This window comes from Periplaneta americana, chromosome 11 (assembly GCF_040183065.1).
Source record: "Periplaneta americana isolate PAMFEO1 chromosome 11, P.americana_PAMFEO1_priV1, whole genome shotgun sequence".
Lineage (NCBI taxonomy): Eukaryota > Metazoa > Arthropoda > Insecta > Blattodea > Blattidae > Periplaneta > Periplaneta americana.
This window is the reverse complement of record NC_091127.1, coordinates 92,850,984-92,865,333: the sequence shown is the minus strand read 5'-3', so window position 1 is coordinate 92,865,333 and position 14,350 is coordinate 92,850,984. Positions and strand designations below refer to the sequence as shown.

The following is a 14,350-nucleotide window of genomic DNA, read 5'->3' as shown; positions in this document are numbered from 1 at the left end:
GATACATAATTCGATTGAATTATATTTTTTTTCTTCTGTCTTTTTTGAAGGACCACAAGGGCAGACCTCGAGGACCACAGGTGGTCCGCGGACCATAGTTTGAGAAATGCTGGCCTAGCATATTTAACAAGGCTTAAAGATTTGCAAGAGGTCGATAAAATTTGCAGATAAAGCAACTAAGTTAACAATGTTCAGTAGGCATAATGGACCAATCATGATTATAATGCTTAATGCTAGTCTAAAATCCTCAATTCCAATAAACGAACCTACCTTGCTGCAAAGCACATCTAATTACTAGGGTAAGTTACCAATACCAGTTTGTTAAAAGTGACAGTGTTATGCCATAAGAACAGCAAACTTGACAATTTGTGTAGATATTTTCATATCTAAAAACTTTTGTGTGGAAGTTTAGATTATGACCTATCAACAAGTAATTATCATTACAAGCAAATACTTTTTGGAATGTGCAGTCTATACTACAGATTCTTCAAACAGAAGTTCATCCGTGAGTGTGCAGCCACGCATAGCAGCTGGAAGTATGCTGTTTGCTAGCAAAGTCGGATATTCATAGTCCTGTAAGTCAAGAGCATAGATTATTCATGCAAATTACAATAACTACCTACCTTTGTCATAGACGATGTTGGAAATGATATATTTTTGCTGCCACACATCTATCATAACTTTTAAAAAAAATTGCATTAACTCACATTAGTTCTTCTAAAATTGCTGTAATCTTCCTTCTTACATTGTCTTTCAGTTCTTCCAAAGTATGAAGGTTATTTCGATACACTTAATTTTATTTATTTTTTAAGTTCCTCCATAAATAGAAATCACGTATAGTAATATAAGAACATTCACTGTAACATCTCGAAAATAGTTGTTGTTGCCAATGCTCATGGAACTTGAATTTCCTCCATTCTCCTATGGTTGTCCCAGTAATAATTTGTAAGCTGAGATGGTATGTCAGCATATTGATACGTCTTAATCGCCGGGAATTTCAGCAGATATTCTCTATTCATGGTGAAATTCGCATCCTTAACAGAGAATACAATGTGGTGAGGGATATATATTAATTCTGATGTAGATGAAAAGCCAGAGAGTCGTGGACTGTAGTTATCTGGAAAGTGACATGTCTCATAAAAAAAAAAAAGCCATCTACCACTTTATTTTCAGGATTTGTGGCACATGACAATGTGAGTAAAGTAAATTTCTGCAATTGGGTATTGGATAATGTTAATGGCTCTATTGATCCATATTTAATTTTTTTTCCATGACGAAACATGTTTTATTTACATGATCATGTAGCCATAAAAAGGAGCATCTTCTGCGGACCTCTGGAAAAACATCTGAGGAAGAGACTAGTGAAGTGCTTTGTGTGGAGTGTTGCATTGTATGGAGCAGAAACATAGACATTTCGACGAAATGAAGAGAAACTAATAGAAGCATTTGAAATGTGGATGTGGAAAAGAAAGGAGCTGTGTGTGGAGTGTGGCATTGGTTGCAGCAGAAACATTGACATTTCGACGAAATGAAGAGAAACTAATAGAAGCATTTGAAATGTGGATATGGAGAAGAATAGAGCATATGAAGTTGACAGAATAAGAAATTAAGTTGTGTTGAAAAGAGTGGGTGAAGAAAGAATGATGCTGAAACTAATCAGAAAGAGAAAAAGGAATTGGTTGGGTCACTGATTGAGAAGAAACTGCCTACTGAAGGATGCACTGGAAGGAATAGTGAATGGGACAAGAGTTCGGGGCAGAAGAAGATATCAGATGATAGGCGACATTAAGATATGGATCTCCACATATGTCGAAACTAAGAGGAAGGCAGATAATAGGAAATATTAGAGAAAGCTGGGTTTGCAGTGAAAGACCTGCCTTGGCAGAACACTATGAATGACCCTGAAAACCCTAGCGGGCGCGTCCCCAGGTGGCAGATAGAGGAATACCCTGCAGATATGCAAGGTAGGAGGGAAATAAAATACCTCTCGTGGACCAACAACAGGCAAGTAGTGGCTGTCTCCAGGTAAGGGGCGACTACAAAGGCGTCTGTACTCCAGAAGGAGCGGCCAAAACAGTGACAAAATCACACTGTTACAAAGAGTGTCTCCAGGATTCAATCCAACAATAGGTGTAACTCACCCATCCATGAGAAATGCAAAATTTAATTATAGATGACCATGCTACTGCATTCGAGGTAACCGATGCGACTCCTGCTGATGCATGCCAGGATGGAGTCGAGAGGTGAGCTACTGGCATGCACACATACAACAATGATGAATCCCTCTAATCCCAATAAAGCAAATGTTCTCAAAAAACTGCAGTGCAAAATAGGATATTCACTAGACTAGAGCATGGGAAATCAAACTTGACCAAGTAATACAATTAGCAAACAAAGTCCAAATCATAGCATTACAGGAAACCAAGTTAAACAAATCCAAAACATTAAAAACTCGGAGCTTTCACATGTTAAGATTAGACAAAGGGACATCTTACGAAGGTGGAGAATTGTTATTTTTAATCAGAGATATAAAATCTACAGAATTAAATTTTGCTACAACAAATTCGGAATTAGAAATACAAGTTATACAATGCTACTTAGCAAAGAATAAGAGCATAAAAATCATAAATATGTACCACCCACCCAATAATAATTTACTGCCCATAACTATTTTAAAAGAAATATTTGAAACAGATACGTAATACTGGGAGACCTAAATGGTAAACATACTCATTGGGGTTGTAGTGAAATAAACAATAGAGGAACACAACTATTAGAATTTTCAGATGATAATTCATTTACATTTCTTAATGATGGCACAATGACCCACCATTCATACAGCTATCAGTCCTCACAAGCTATTGATATATCTATAGTAAGTCCAAACCTGTACCCAAAATGGACATGGAAGTACTAGACGGTATAGGTAGTGATTATAAACCAATATTAATACAAATTCAAAACACATTTTCAAAGAAACATCAACAAGAAAAACATATTGGAACTTCAAAAAAGTCAACTGGAAACAATTCCAGGAACAGATGGACGCAGAACTATGCAAATCAACAGAGGTGATCTTGAATAAAAGTGGACTCATCTTAAAAAAGCCATACTCCATGCTGCAACAAAATCAATTCCAAGCAAGAGGTAAAGTTAAAAACTGGGTACCGAACTACATTCGCAATAAAGAAGAACTAGTCACTTTAATTCAAAAACGAAAGGAGATTGAAAAAGACCTATCAGCAAACAACATAGATGATGATAATAATAGGATTGAATTAAATAAAATTAATGCCAAATTAAAAGATTGTATGACACAAAGAAGCGACAGAAATGGGAAAATATGTGTCAAGAGCTGGATGCACTAACACCTAACACAAAACTGTGTAGGCTAGCTAAAAGCCTTGATAAAACTCAAGTACAACATCAAAACACAAATATCATAATGAATAAGAATGAAATACTAACACTCAACAATGAGGAGACTGCCAATGCCTTTGGAGAACATCATCAAGAGATCAACTACAATTTGATGAAGCAGATGAAGCTACAGGCAGGAAAACAAGACAAATAATCCACACAAATAAAATTAAACCAAGCCAGAATGATCTATTCACGGAACCACTAAATATGAGAGAATCAGAATGGGCTTTTGCTAAAGTTGATCTAAAGAAAGCACCTGGACCAGATGGAATTCGTGGCCAGATATATAAAAATTTAAGCACAACAGGGTAAACAAAATTATTAGAAATATAAACTTATCTTGGAGCTTCCCCAAGATTGGAAGCAAGCAACAATAATCCCAATAAAGAAACCAAACAAAAGTGAGGAAAATTTAGAAAGTTATAGACCAGTAGCATTAACTAATATATCATGTATAAAATAATGGAAAGAATAACAGTAAAACGAATCATGCATCATCTGCACTTGGAAAATCTAATTCCAAAAGAACAATATGGTTTTTAAAAATTCCATACAACTGTCGACCAAGTTTTATACATTATTCAAAAAGTAAAGGATGCACGTAACAAACCTACCAAACACACAATAAGCTGCATTTATTAATGTATCTCAAGCTTTTGATATAGTATGGACCAATTTGGTACGGACATGTTCAGCGGATGGAAAACGAAAGACTGCCGAAAACTATCTTGAACTGGGTTCCAAATGGGAGAAGAAGAAGAGGGCGACCGCGAGATACATGGATTAAAGGAGTTAATAATGCTATGTCACAGAGATCTATGTTTTTTCTACGGCCTCCAGATATGGAGGGTAGCTGCGAATATATTGAATAAGCAGTCGTGGACGGCCGATAAGGGGTGGTCCTCCAGCTTGGGGGTTGGGCGAAGGGCTAACAACCCATCACCGTAAAAAACAGCTTGTTACGAATCCCTACAATAAGACCTTTGGGGAGGCCGAGACATAGATGGGAGGATAATATTAAAATGGATTTGAGGGAGGTGGGATATGATGATAGAGACTGGATTAATCTTGCACAGGATAGGGACCGATGGCAGGCTTATGTGAGGGCGGCAATGAACCTTCGGGTTCCTTAAAAGCCATTTGTAAGTAAGTATGTCACAGAGAGAGTTACAAGATGGTGATTGGGAGGACAGAAGAAGATGGCAACTAGGATCCGGAAGGTGACCCTTCTTGCTGTGCAGCCGGACATATATATATATGGACCAACAAATTGAATAAAGAATGCAAAATAGATGGAAAAGCATTAATATGGATATCAGAATTTCTGAACCATAGAAATTTCAGAGTCAAATACAATAATGTTTTTTCTACATCCTACCAGATGAAACAAGGAGCACCACAAGGCTTGATTCTAAGCCCACTTTTATTCACTTTGTATCTTAAGGAAATAGAGAAGTTATTAACAGCAAAACAGAAATTGCTCTGTATGCAGATGAATCATTTGGAATAGTAATTCAGATACAGAAGTCACAAAATTATAGTCGCAATGCTGTTATTCCGGGCGTGACTCCTCCTCTTTGCTTACATCTTAGGAAGTGGTAGGTAATATTGTTCGCCATATTTGTTCTTTCATTGCCAAGCTACCAGACGAGGAATCTATTTGCCACACCGTTAAACATTATCATGTCGTAGCTCCTATGATAATAAATCAAACGCACTGTAATTCAGCAAATAATTGAGCGGCAAATAACGTCCTCGTGTGCTTTCTGCAAACGCCAACAAAAGAGCCAAAATGGCGGGCGATTATATTAAGTATTTATCCAGCCTTAGGAAATGCATAATGTCTTCATCAGCGAATCACAAGACGCACACATTTAAATGTAGCCGACCTGCAACATGATTGGTTGCCGGAAATTAGAGCGACGGGACTATAGAAATCAACTCAAGTCTAAATAAAATTGAAAAATTTGCGAAAGATCATAAATTGCACTTCAACCCTTCGAAGTCTGATATATGCTTCTACAAAACAAATAAAAGACTATATGGCATCAGACATATATCTAAATAATGTAACACTAAAATTCAACAAACATCCAAAATATTTAGGCTTCATACTAGATCCGGAACTAACTTCATGCCCACACAAAGAATATTGCATACAAAGCTAGGTAAAAGACTAGACATAATGAAATATATATCAGGTACAACATTGGAAGCAAATGTTAGAACATTTAAAATTACATACACTTCACTCATTAGACCCATAATGGAATATGGTCATCAAATCTACAGCACAGCCACAGACAGCATTCTAAAAATACTTGATAGAATACATTCAAGTGCAGGAAGAATAATTACAGGGCTAAGAAACTCGTGTCCAAACACAATATGCTTATATGAGGCTAACTTAAAACCACTAAATATACGAAGGCAAATAAACAATACAAAATATTTCAAGCAATTGATATGCTTAGAGAAAATAAATAAAACAGGAGAATATTTACATAGGCCTAATTGGAAAAGCAATTTACGACTAAAGAAGACCATTTTCCACACAGTTAAGACAAGTAATAGGCTTTTCAAAAATCTTGAACTAATCACAGTATAGAATACCATAAAACCAACAGAAACTCTCAATTTTATAGATTTTCACATGACACTTAAAACAATTACACACAAAAGAATGATAACCCTTTGGAATTAAAACAATTAGCTTTAGAAATGATAAATTCTATACATCAAGCGGTAAACATTTACACTGATGGAAGTACGCTGGAAAATGAGAAAACAGGTAGTGGAGCAATCATTATATCTGGCAACAAAATGGAAGAAATTAAAGCTAGATGTCAAGATTATGCGTCATATTATGGTAAGCGTTCACTACAACGTATCGCATGGATCAGAAAAAGACAATCTTTGCTGTAATTGTTATGTAACCACGTTCTCTACATCATATCACAAGCATCAGCTCTCGGTCCATCCACTTTCTCGGATGAGCACTTTTCCGATGCATGCAATCGTGGCCTTCTTTAATAAATCAATTTTAATTGCTCAACCGTTACTATTATGTTGTGCCATGTTCAGTGTCGCGTCAAAATGGTAGAAAACTGCGAAGAATTATATAATTTGAGGCATTCCAATTACAGTAATCAAGTCGTTTCTTACATATATATTATGTAACCAATATCTCTTTCGCTTCTTCCTCTCCAATTAAGAAGCATGAAACAATTACAAATTCTTATTCACTAACACTCATGATTAATAGACCTAACCTCAAAACTCCTCTGTTTCCAGTAATGTCAATATCGTACATCATATGTTTTAAACAGCTGATAGGGAATCCGATGAAACTATGAGATAGAGTCGTTACAGTGAACACACTTCACTTAAAATATCCACTGCGTGTGATTCATCCGAAGAGTATGATACAATATAGTGAATGCTTACCTTTATACTACAGAACTTATTGCTATACAAAAAAGCCCTCTATAATTTATCAAAATATTCCACACCTAAGGAAATATGGATATTAACTGATAGCAGAAGCTAAATTTAACATCTTCAGAATTATCATGAATTATATGACAGCCTATCTACAAATATAGTTGAACATCTATACATCCTCTTCAAATCAGCAAAAATACATCTACAGTGGATCCCATCACATGTTGGAATATTAGGAAATGAAAAAGCTGACACCTAGCTAAGGAAACCAATCAAAAACACACTAACCTACACTGAAGTGTTCTCCAAATGTAAAAAAGAAGCAAACGAAATTTGGAAGCGGCTGCCACAACATGAATGGTACAAAGAACAACATCCAGGAACAGCCATTAACTGCCAACTCAAACGAAACACACAAACAACAATAACAAGATTGAAAAGTGGACATCCAAAGATACGAAGATAATTGCATCACAGAAGATCTCAATATACACAAAATGCAACATAGTACAAGCTTCACCATCTCACATCTTGTCATGTTTTGGGCTTACCCCTGACTACATCTACTCAGACCCAAAGAAGGTTGCACACCTGCTGGAACAACAAAATCTCATGGACTTGGGATAAGGAAGAAGAATGAATACAATTAATATTCTTGAAAGATGAAAGAGATGTGTGGCGGCAGAAGGACGTCATTTTTAACATAATGTATGACAATGATAGGTGGTTATTGTAATTTGCATGAGTAATCTATGTGCTAGACTTAAGGTGCTGCAAATATCCGACTCTGCCAGCAAACAGTATGCTTCACCACCAAGAGAGGCAACACTCTCACAGATGAACATCTATTATAATTGGCAAAATTCCTTATGTAAGGAAACAAGTCAAGAAGGTATTTGTTGTACTGTCCGTGCACCACGAGTTGGTGTAGAAAATTTCTAGGCGAGACAGGTGAGGGGGGAAGGAATTAGTTACTCTTTATACTAAGAGCATCTGCTGACTTACCTGACTATAGTAGAGCAAAGCGAGATGGAAGAATTAAACTTTTTTGGTGTTACTGTCACTTCTGTCACTCCCACTGTTCTCTTTGTTGTCTCCATTACCAACATTAATTATAATTTCGGCTAGCATATAACATTCACTCATTCATTCATAGTTTTCTGCCAAAGAGCAGGTCTTTCACTACAAATCCAGCATTCTCCAATCTTCCCTATTTTCTGCCTTCCTCTTAAACTCCTTGTGCAATCCATATTTCTTAATGTTGTCTATCATCTGATATCTTCTTCTGCCCAACTTTCCTCCAGTTCACTAATCCTTCCAGTGCATACTTCAGTAGACAGTTTCTTCTCAACCAATGACCCAGCCAATTTCTTTTTCTCTTCCTAATCAGTTTCAGCATTATTCTATCTCCACCCACTCTTTCTAGCACAGCTTCATTTCTTATTCTCTCTATCCACGTCACATGCTCCATTCTTCTCCATACTCATATTCCAAATGCTTCTAGTCGTTTCTCTTCACTGCATCATAATGTCCATGTTTCTGAACCATACAATACCACACTGTCTATGACATGATACCAGTTTCTCTCTCTCCATCACTTCCAGTACCGGTACCTTTCTGAGACAACAGCACCTACACCAGTCTTATATAGTCACACTCTTCACTTTTTCCTACACAAATTCTTGAAATCTTGTGAGAACATTATTACCTACCTGTTGTAATGTGTGACTTGACACAGTTCTTGACCTTACGTCAATGGAAATGAGTCACACATTTAAAATGATAATCTAACAATAGTATGATCTCTGTTGTTTGGTCAACTATCCAAAGACAGGTCTGGAACCCACAAGTGACATCAACAAGGCATCATTCATGAAGCAACTACGCCAGAAAATAATGGAGTAGGGTGTCCAACTCCTTTCCCCTCCATTGCATACATCACTGACTAGTTACATATTACACTAATCAGACTTGAACAGAAACAATTGTTCTTCCTCTGACATATTGTCAAGTGAGATGTACTGGCTGATAACAGATGTACATAAACAGCCAGAACCTCAATCAGAGGTAATGACCTTATGCTGCATAAATTATGTCACTATGATACACTATTTCTTTGGGGCAAATTTGTTCAGTTGGCGAAAAAAATGCGAACTTCATATTTTCTTTGCATGGCTTTGTGTGCCAATGCAAATAGTCCAACACGTCTTTTTTCAATATGACTTTATCTGTAACTTGTCTACTTGCTTCCCATGATACAGCACACTGTCTACTACAATTACACATTCGGAATAATCTTCACAGTCATCATCCATTTTTCAAAGTTATTCAAGTCCATCTGTCTATGATAATCCCTGGTTGCTATGTACCTGCATTTTGCATACATTAAGTTGCAACCTTCAACAAAATTAGCATATTCATCCAGAAAGACAACAATTAGTCTAGGGGACGCAAAATCACTGTAATCTCAATGTGTTATCACCACTTTCGGTAAGTTAAATTTATGTCCACCCAGATCTCATCCAAAAGAATCTGAATTTACACCCTTTCTTTTGGAAACACACTTTTCCATTTGAAACCAATTCTGTCTTGTAACAGACCTAGATAAAAGCTTCTTACAGCTTGATATTGCTTTTCTGTGTTGCATATAAATTCTCAATAGTCTTTAATCACTTCCTGTCAAAATCTTTTACATTTGCATTTTGATAAGGATGTTTATTTCCCAGGTGTTGACAGCACACTTTCTTCTCTACAATCCTGTACTTAATTTCTTATCTGACTCATTGTGCTTGGAGAAACGTCATTACAGTACTTACCTGTCCTTTCAGTACATTTCATGATGGGAATACTAAGGAAATGTTCCATTTCTTCATCATAGCACTTAATCATAATCACAATTACATTTTTTTCCGCATTATAAATGATAAGTCCACATTTTCTCTCTATCAACATACGAGGCGCACCCAGAAAGTAAGTTTCCCTATTTTTTTAAAAAAAGAATACACACTTTCAGGAAAACATTTATTGGCAACAGGTACAGCAATGTTTCGGCTATTTTTCAACTACAATTGTCTTTAGAGACAATTAATATTAGGTAACCTCCACAAAACTGGCTTCATTTATACACCGATGGATTCTTGATCTCCAGAGAACAAGGTGCCGGTGCAGGTGTTACGTGCTGTCTCTTCTCACTTTATAGATCTCTTGGATATGGAACAACAAGTTTTGATGGTGAAAGCATTGCAATAAGTGAATGTCTCAGGAATCTTCTATGCCACATCAATAAATTTAAGAATGCAGTTATATTGTCGGACTCCAAAGCAGCTATTCTATCAATCGTCTCTAAACACACACCTTCATCTCAAACAGCAGAAATAACTAAAATGCTCTCTCAATTATTATCACTCAATAAAAGAGTTGTGTTCCAATGGATACCATCCCATTGTGGAATCCTGGGAAACGAGAATGCAGATGCTTTAGCAAAGAAGGGCAGCACTGCTACTTACAGACCTGTTACTAAATCTACATATTACTCTGTGAAGAGATTTATGGTGGGTCCCTATCACCACGGCATGGCGCGTCCTCAGGTTGCGGATAGAGGAGACGGCCTCCAGATATGGAGGGTAACTGCGAATATATTGAATAAGCAGTCGTGGACAGCCGATAAGGGGTGGTCCTCCAGCTTGGGGGTTGGGCGAAGGGCTAACAACCCATCACCGTAAAAAACAGCTTGTTACGAATTCCTACAGTAAAGGCAAAATTGAAATTCTTACAGGATCCAGTTGAGGAGAATAGAGATAATTATTTCAATGAAAGACGGGAAGCAAGTCGTACACTTAGGAATAAAAAGAGAGGTTACTTGAAGGAAAAACTGAATGAGGTAGAAACAAATAGTAAGAATAAAAACATTCGAGATTTATATAAGGGTATAAAGGAATTTAAGAACGGATATCAGTCAAGGGTAAACGTGATCAAGGATGAGAATGGTGACTTGCTTGCAGACTCTTCATCAATCCTAAACAGATGGAAAAACTATTTTGCGCAACTACTAAATGTACATAGGCCAAATAGAAATGATCGGGACGATATTGAAATACAAACTGCTGAGCCATTTATACCCGAACCCACGATTTCAGAAGTCGAAATTGCGATAGAAAATCTGAAAAAATACAAGTCTCCAGGTATCGATCAAATTCCAGCAGAATTAATACAAGAGGGTGGAAGTGCATTATATAGCGAAATTTATAAACTTGTACTTGCTATTTGGGAAAAGGAAATTGTACCAGAACAATGGAAGGAGTCCATAATTGTACCTATTTTTAAAAAGGGGGACAAAACGAACTGTGGTAACTTTCGAGGAATATCACTTTTGTTGACGTCGTACAAAATTTTGTCCAATATTCTTTTGAGGAGATTAACTCCGTACGTAGATGAAATTATTGGGGATCATCAGTGCGGTTTTCGGCGTAATAGATCGACTATTGATCAGATTTTTTGTATTCGGCAGATAATGGAGAAAAAATGGGAGTATAAGGGTACAGTACATCAGTTATTCATAGATTTCAAAAAGGCATATGACTCGGTTAAGAGGGAAGTATTATATGATATTCTTATTGAATTTGGTATTCCCAAGAAACTAGTTCGATTAATTAAAATGTGTCTCAGTGAAACATACAGCAGAGTCCGTATAGGTCAGTTTCTATCTGATCCTTTTCCAATTCACTGCGGGCTAAAGCAGGGAGATGCACTATCACCTTTACTTTTTAACTTCGCTTTAGAATATGCCATTAGGAAAGTTCAGGATAACAGGCAGGGTTTGGAATTGAACGGGCTACATCAGCTTCTTGTCTATGCAGATGACGTGAATATGTTAGGAGAAAATACACAAACGGTTAGGGAAAACACGGAAATTTTACTTGAAGCAAGTAAAGCGATCGGTTTGGAAGTAAATCCCGAAAAGACAAAGTATATGATTATGTCTCGTGACGGGAATATTGTACGAAATGGAAATATAAATATTGGAGATTTATCCTTCGAAGAGGTGGAAAAATTCAAATATCTTGGAGCAACAGTAACAAATGTAAATGACACTCGGGAGGAAATTAAACGCAGAATAAATATGGGAAATGCCTGTTATTATTCGGTTGAGAAGCTCTTATCATCCAGTCTGCTGTCCAAAAATCTGAAAGTTAGAATTTATAAAACAGTTATATTACCGGTTGTTCTATATGGCTGTGAAACTTGGACTCTCACTCTGAGAGAGGAACATAGGTTAAGGGTGTTTGAGAATAAGGTGCTTAGGAAAATATTTGGGGCTAAGCGGGATGAAGTTACAGGAGAATGGAGAAAGTTACACAACACAGAACTGCACGCATTGTATTCTTCACCTGACATAATTAGGAACTTGAAATCCAGACGTTTGAGATGGGCAGGGCATGTAGCACGTATGGGCGAATCCAGAAATGCATATAGAGTGTTAGTTGGGAGACCGGAGGGAAAAAGACCTTTAGGGAGGCCGAGACGTAGATGGGAGGATAATATTAAAATGGATTTGAGGGAGGTGGGGTATGATGATAGAGACTGGATTAATCTTGCACAGGATAGGGACCGCTGGAGGGCTTATGTGAGGGCGGCAATGAACCTTCGGGTTCCTTAAAAGCCATTTGTAAGTAAGTAAGTAAGTAACTTAGACTTCAACAAACAAAATTTGATAACTCAATCCCAAGGGAAAGAATGGAACTCTCTGCATCAAAATCCACAATTAATTCCCGATTTACCACGAAAATCGTCTGTAGCTGCATTTAGATTGGCAACAGGCCATGATTGTTTGGCCAAACACCTGCATAGAATTGGAATATATCAGTCCCTTAACTGCCCATTGTGCAACTCAAACCAAGAAATGGATTCGGACCACCTCAAAATCTGTGCTTCAGTGGCTAGTCATGATAATATCTTTGAAAAATATTGGAGTGCAAGAGGTCAAATGACTTTATTGTCAAACGCCTGGCATTAGAAAACAACAACAACAACATTTTTCAACATAGCCACCATCAGAATTGAGAGACTTGCTGTATCGTGGGATCAACTTTTGTATCCCTCTGTCGTAGAACTCTGCCTCCTGTGAATGGAACCAGCGTGTGACAGACGTCTTCAGCTCTTCGTCGTTGCCAAAACGCTCACCGGCGGACAGGAATTTCTTGAGGTGCAAGAAAACTTGAAAATCGCTGGAAGCTGGATGATCAAACAACTCCCAGCCAAATTCCGTCAAAACAGCTGCTGTGCACCGAGTGGACGAGCACAACACCTGCAGTAAGCATTCCACGCCTCTTGTTTTGAATGGCATGTCGCAATTTTCGCAGTGTTTCACAGTAACGGTCAGCGTTCACTGTTTCACCTCTTGGAAGGAAGTCAATGAGCAGAATGCCCTTCCTGTCCCAGAACACCATGCACATCACTTTCCGTACCGACAGCGTCGGTTTGAATTTCATCCTGACCGGAGATCCACTATGCTGCCAATGCATTGACTGCTGCTTGGTTTCCAGGGTGAAGTGTGAAATCCAAGTCTCATCGCCCATGACGATCCTGTCGAGGAACTCGTCGCCGTCATCGTGATACCATTGCAGAAATGTCAGTGCTGCTCCTAAACGTTGCATTTTGTGTTCGGATGTCAGGTCTTTCGGCACCCACCTGGCACACACTCTTTGAACAGCAGGTGCTTAGTGACAATCTCATGCAACAAGGATCGCGATATCTGCGGAAAATGGCTGCTCAGCTCCGTAATCGTGAAGCGATGGTTCTCCATGATGCACTGCAGCACCAGCTCAACACGATCATTGATGAGGGAAGGTCGCCCACTGCGTTCTTCATCATGGACACTTTGACGACCTTCGGAAAACTGCCTACACCAGCGACACACCATCTGCTTACTCAAGATGTTCGGCCCATAGATCTGACAGAGCTGCCGATGAATTTCAATTGGCGCAATGCTTTGTGCATTAAAGAACTTTATCACCGACCGAACCTCGCAGGCAGTGGGAGAAGGAATAAGAGCTTCCATTTCGGACCACTGCTGCCACGCTACTGGCACCAGGCGGGACCTGTCCGGCTGGCATATGATTGATACGGCATAGATCTGTTACACATGCGCAATTGACACAGCTAATTACGTTTACTTTCATGGGGAAAAAATCGGGAAACTTACTTTCTGGATGCGCCTCGTATTTAATACTTGTCGAACTACCACTAAACTATACTCGTAAATACACCCTCTAGCAAAGTACTTAAAGCACTATTAACTATAATAAACGAAGTATATTGAGAAATATTCAATACCGAATCACAAGAATGTACACTCTAAAATTACGTGGTATTTCTCATCACTACCAAGTATTATGTTTTAGAAACAGAAATATTACAAAATTCTTGGCGCAACAACAATAACATAAGTTGGTGAGACTTAGCATTCTGTGTTGTTCTGCATCAT

At 37.9% G+C, this 14,350-nt stretch overlaps 1 protein-coding gene across 8 annotated transcripts in view; it reads right to left on the bottom strand.

The window, feature by feature from the left end:
- Positions 1-14,350, bottom strand: part of Vav (Vav guanine nucleotide exchange factor) — a 384,489-nt gene that overhangs the window by 340,947 nt on the left and 29,192 nt on the right. The window lies entirely within an intron of this gene.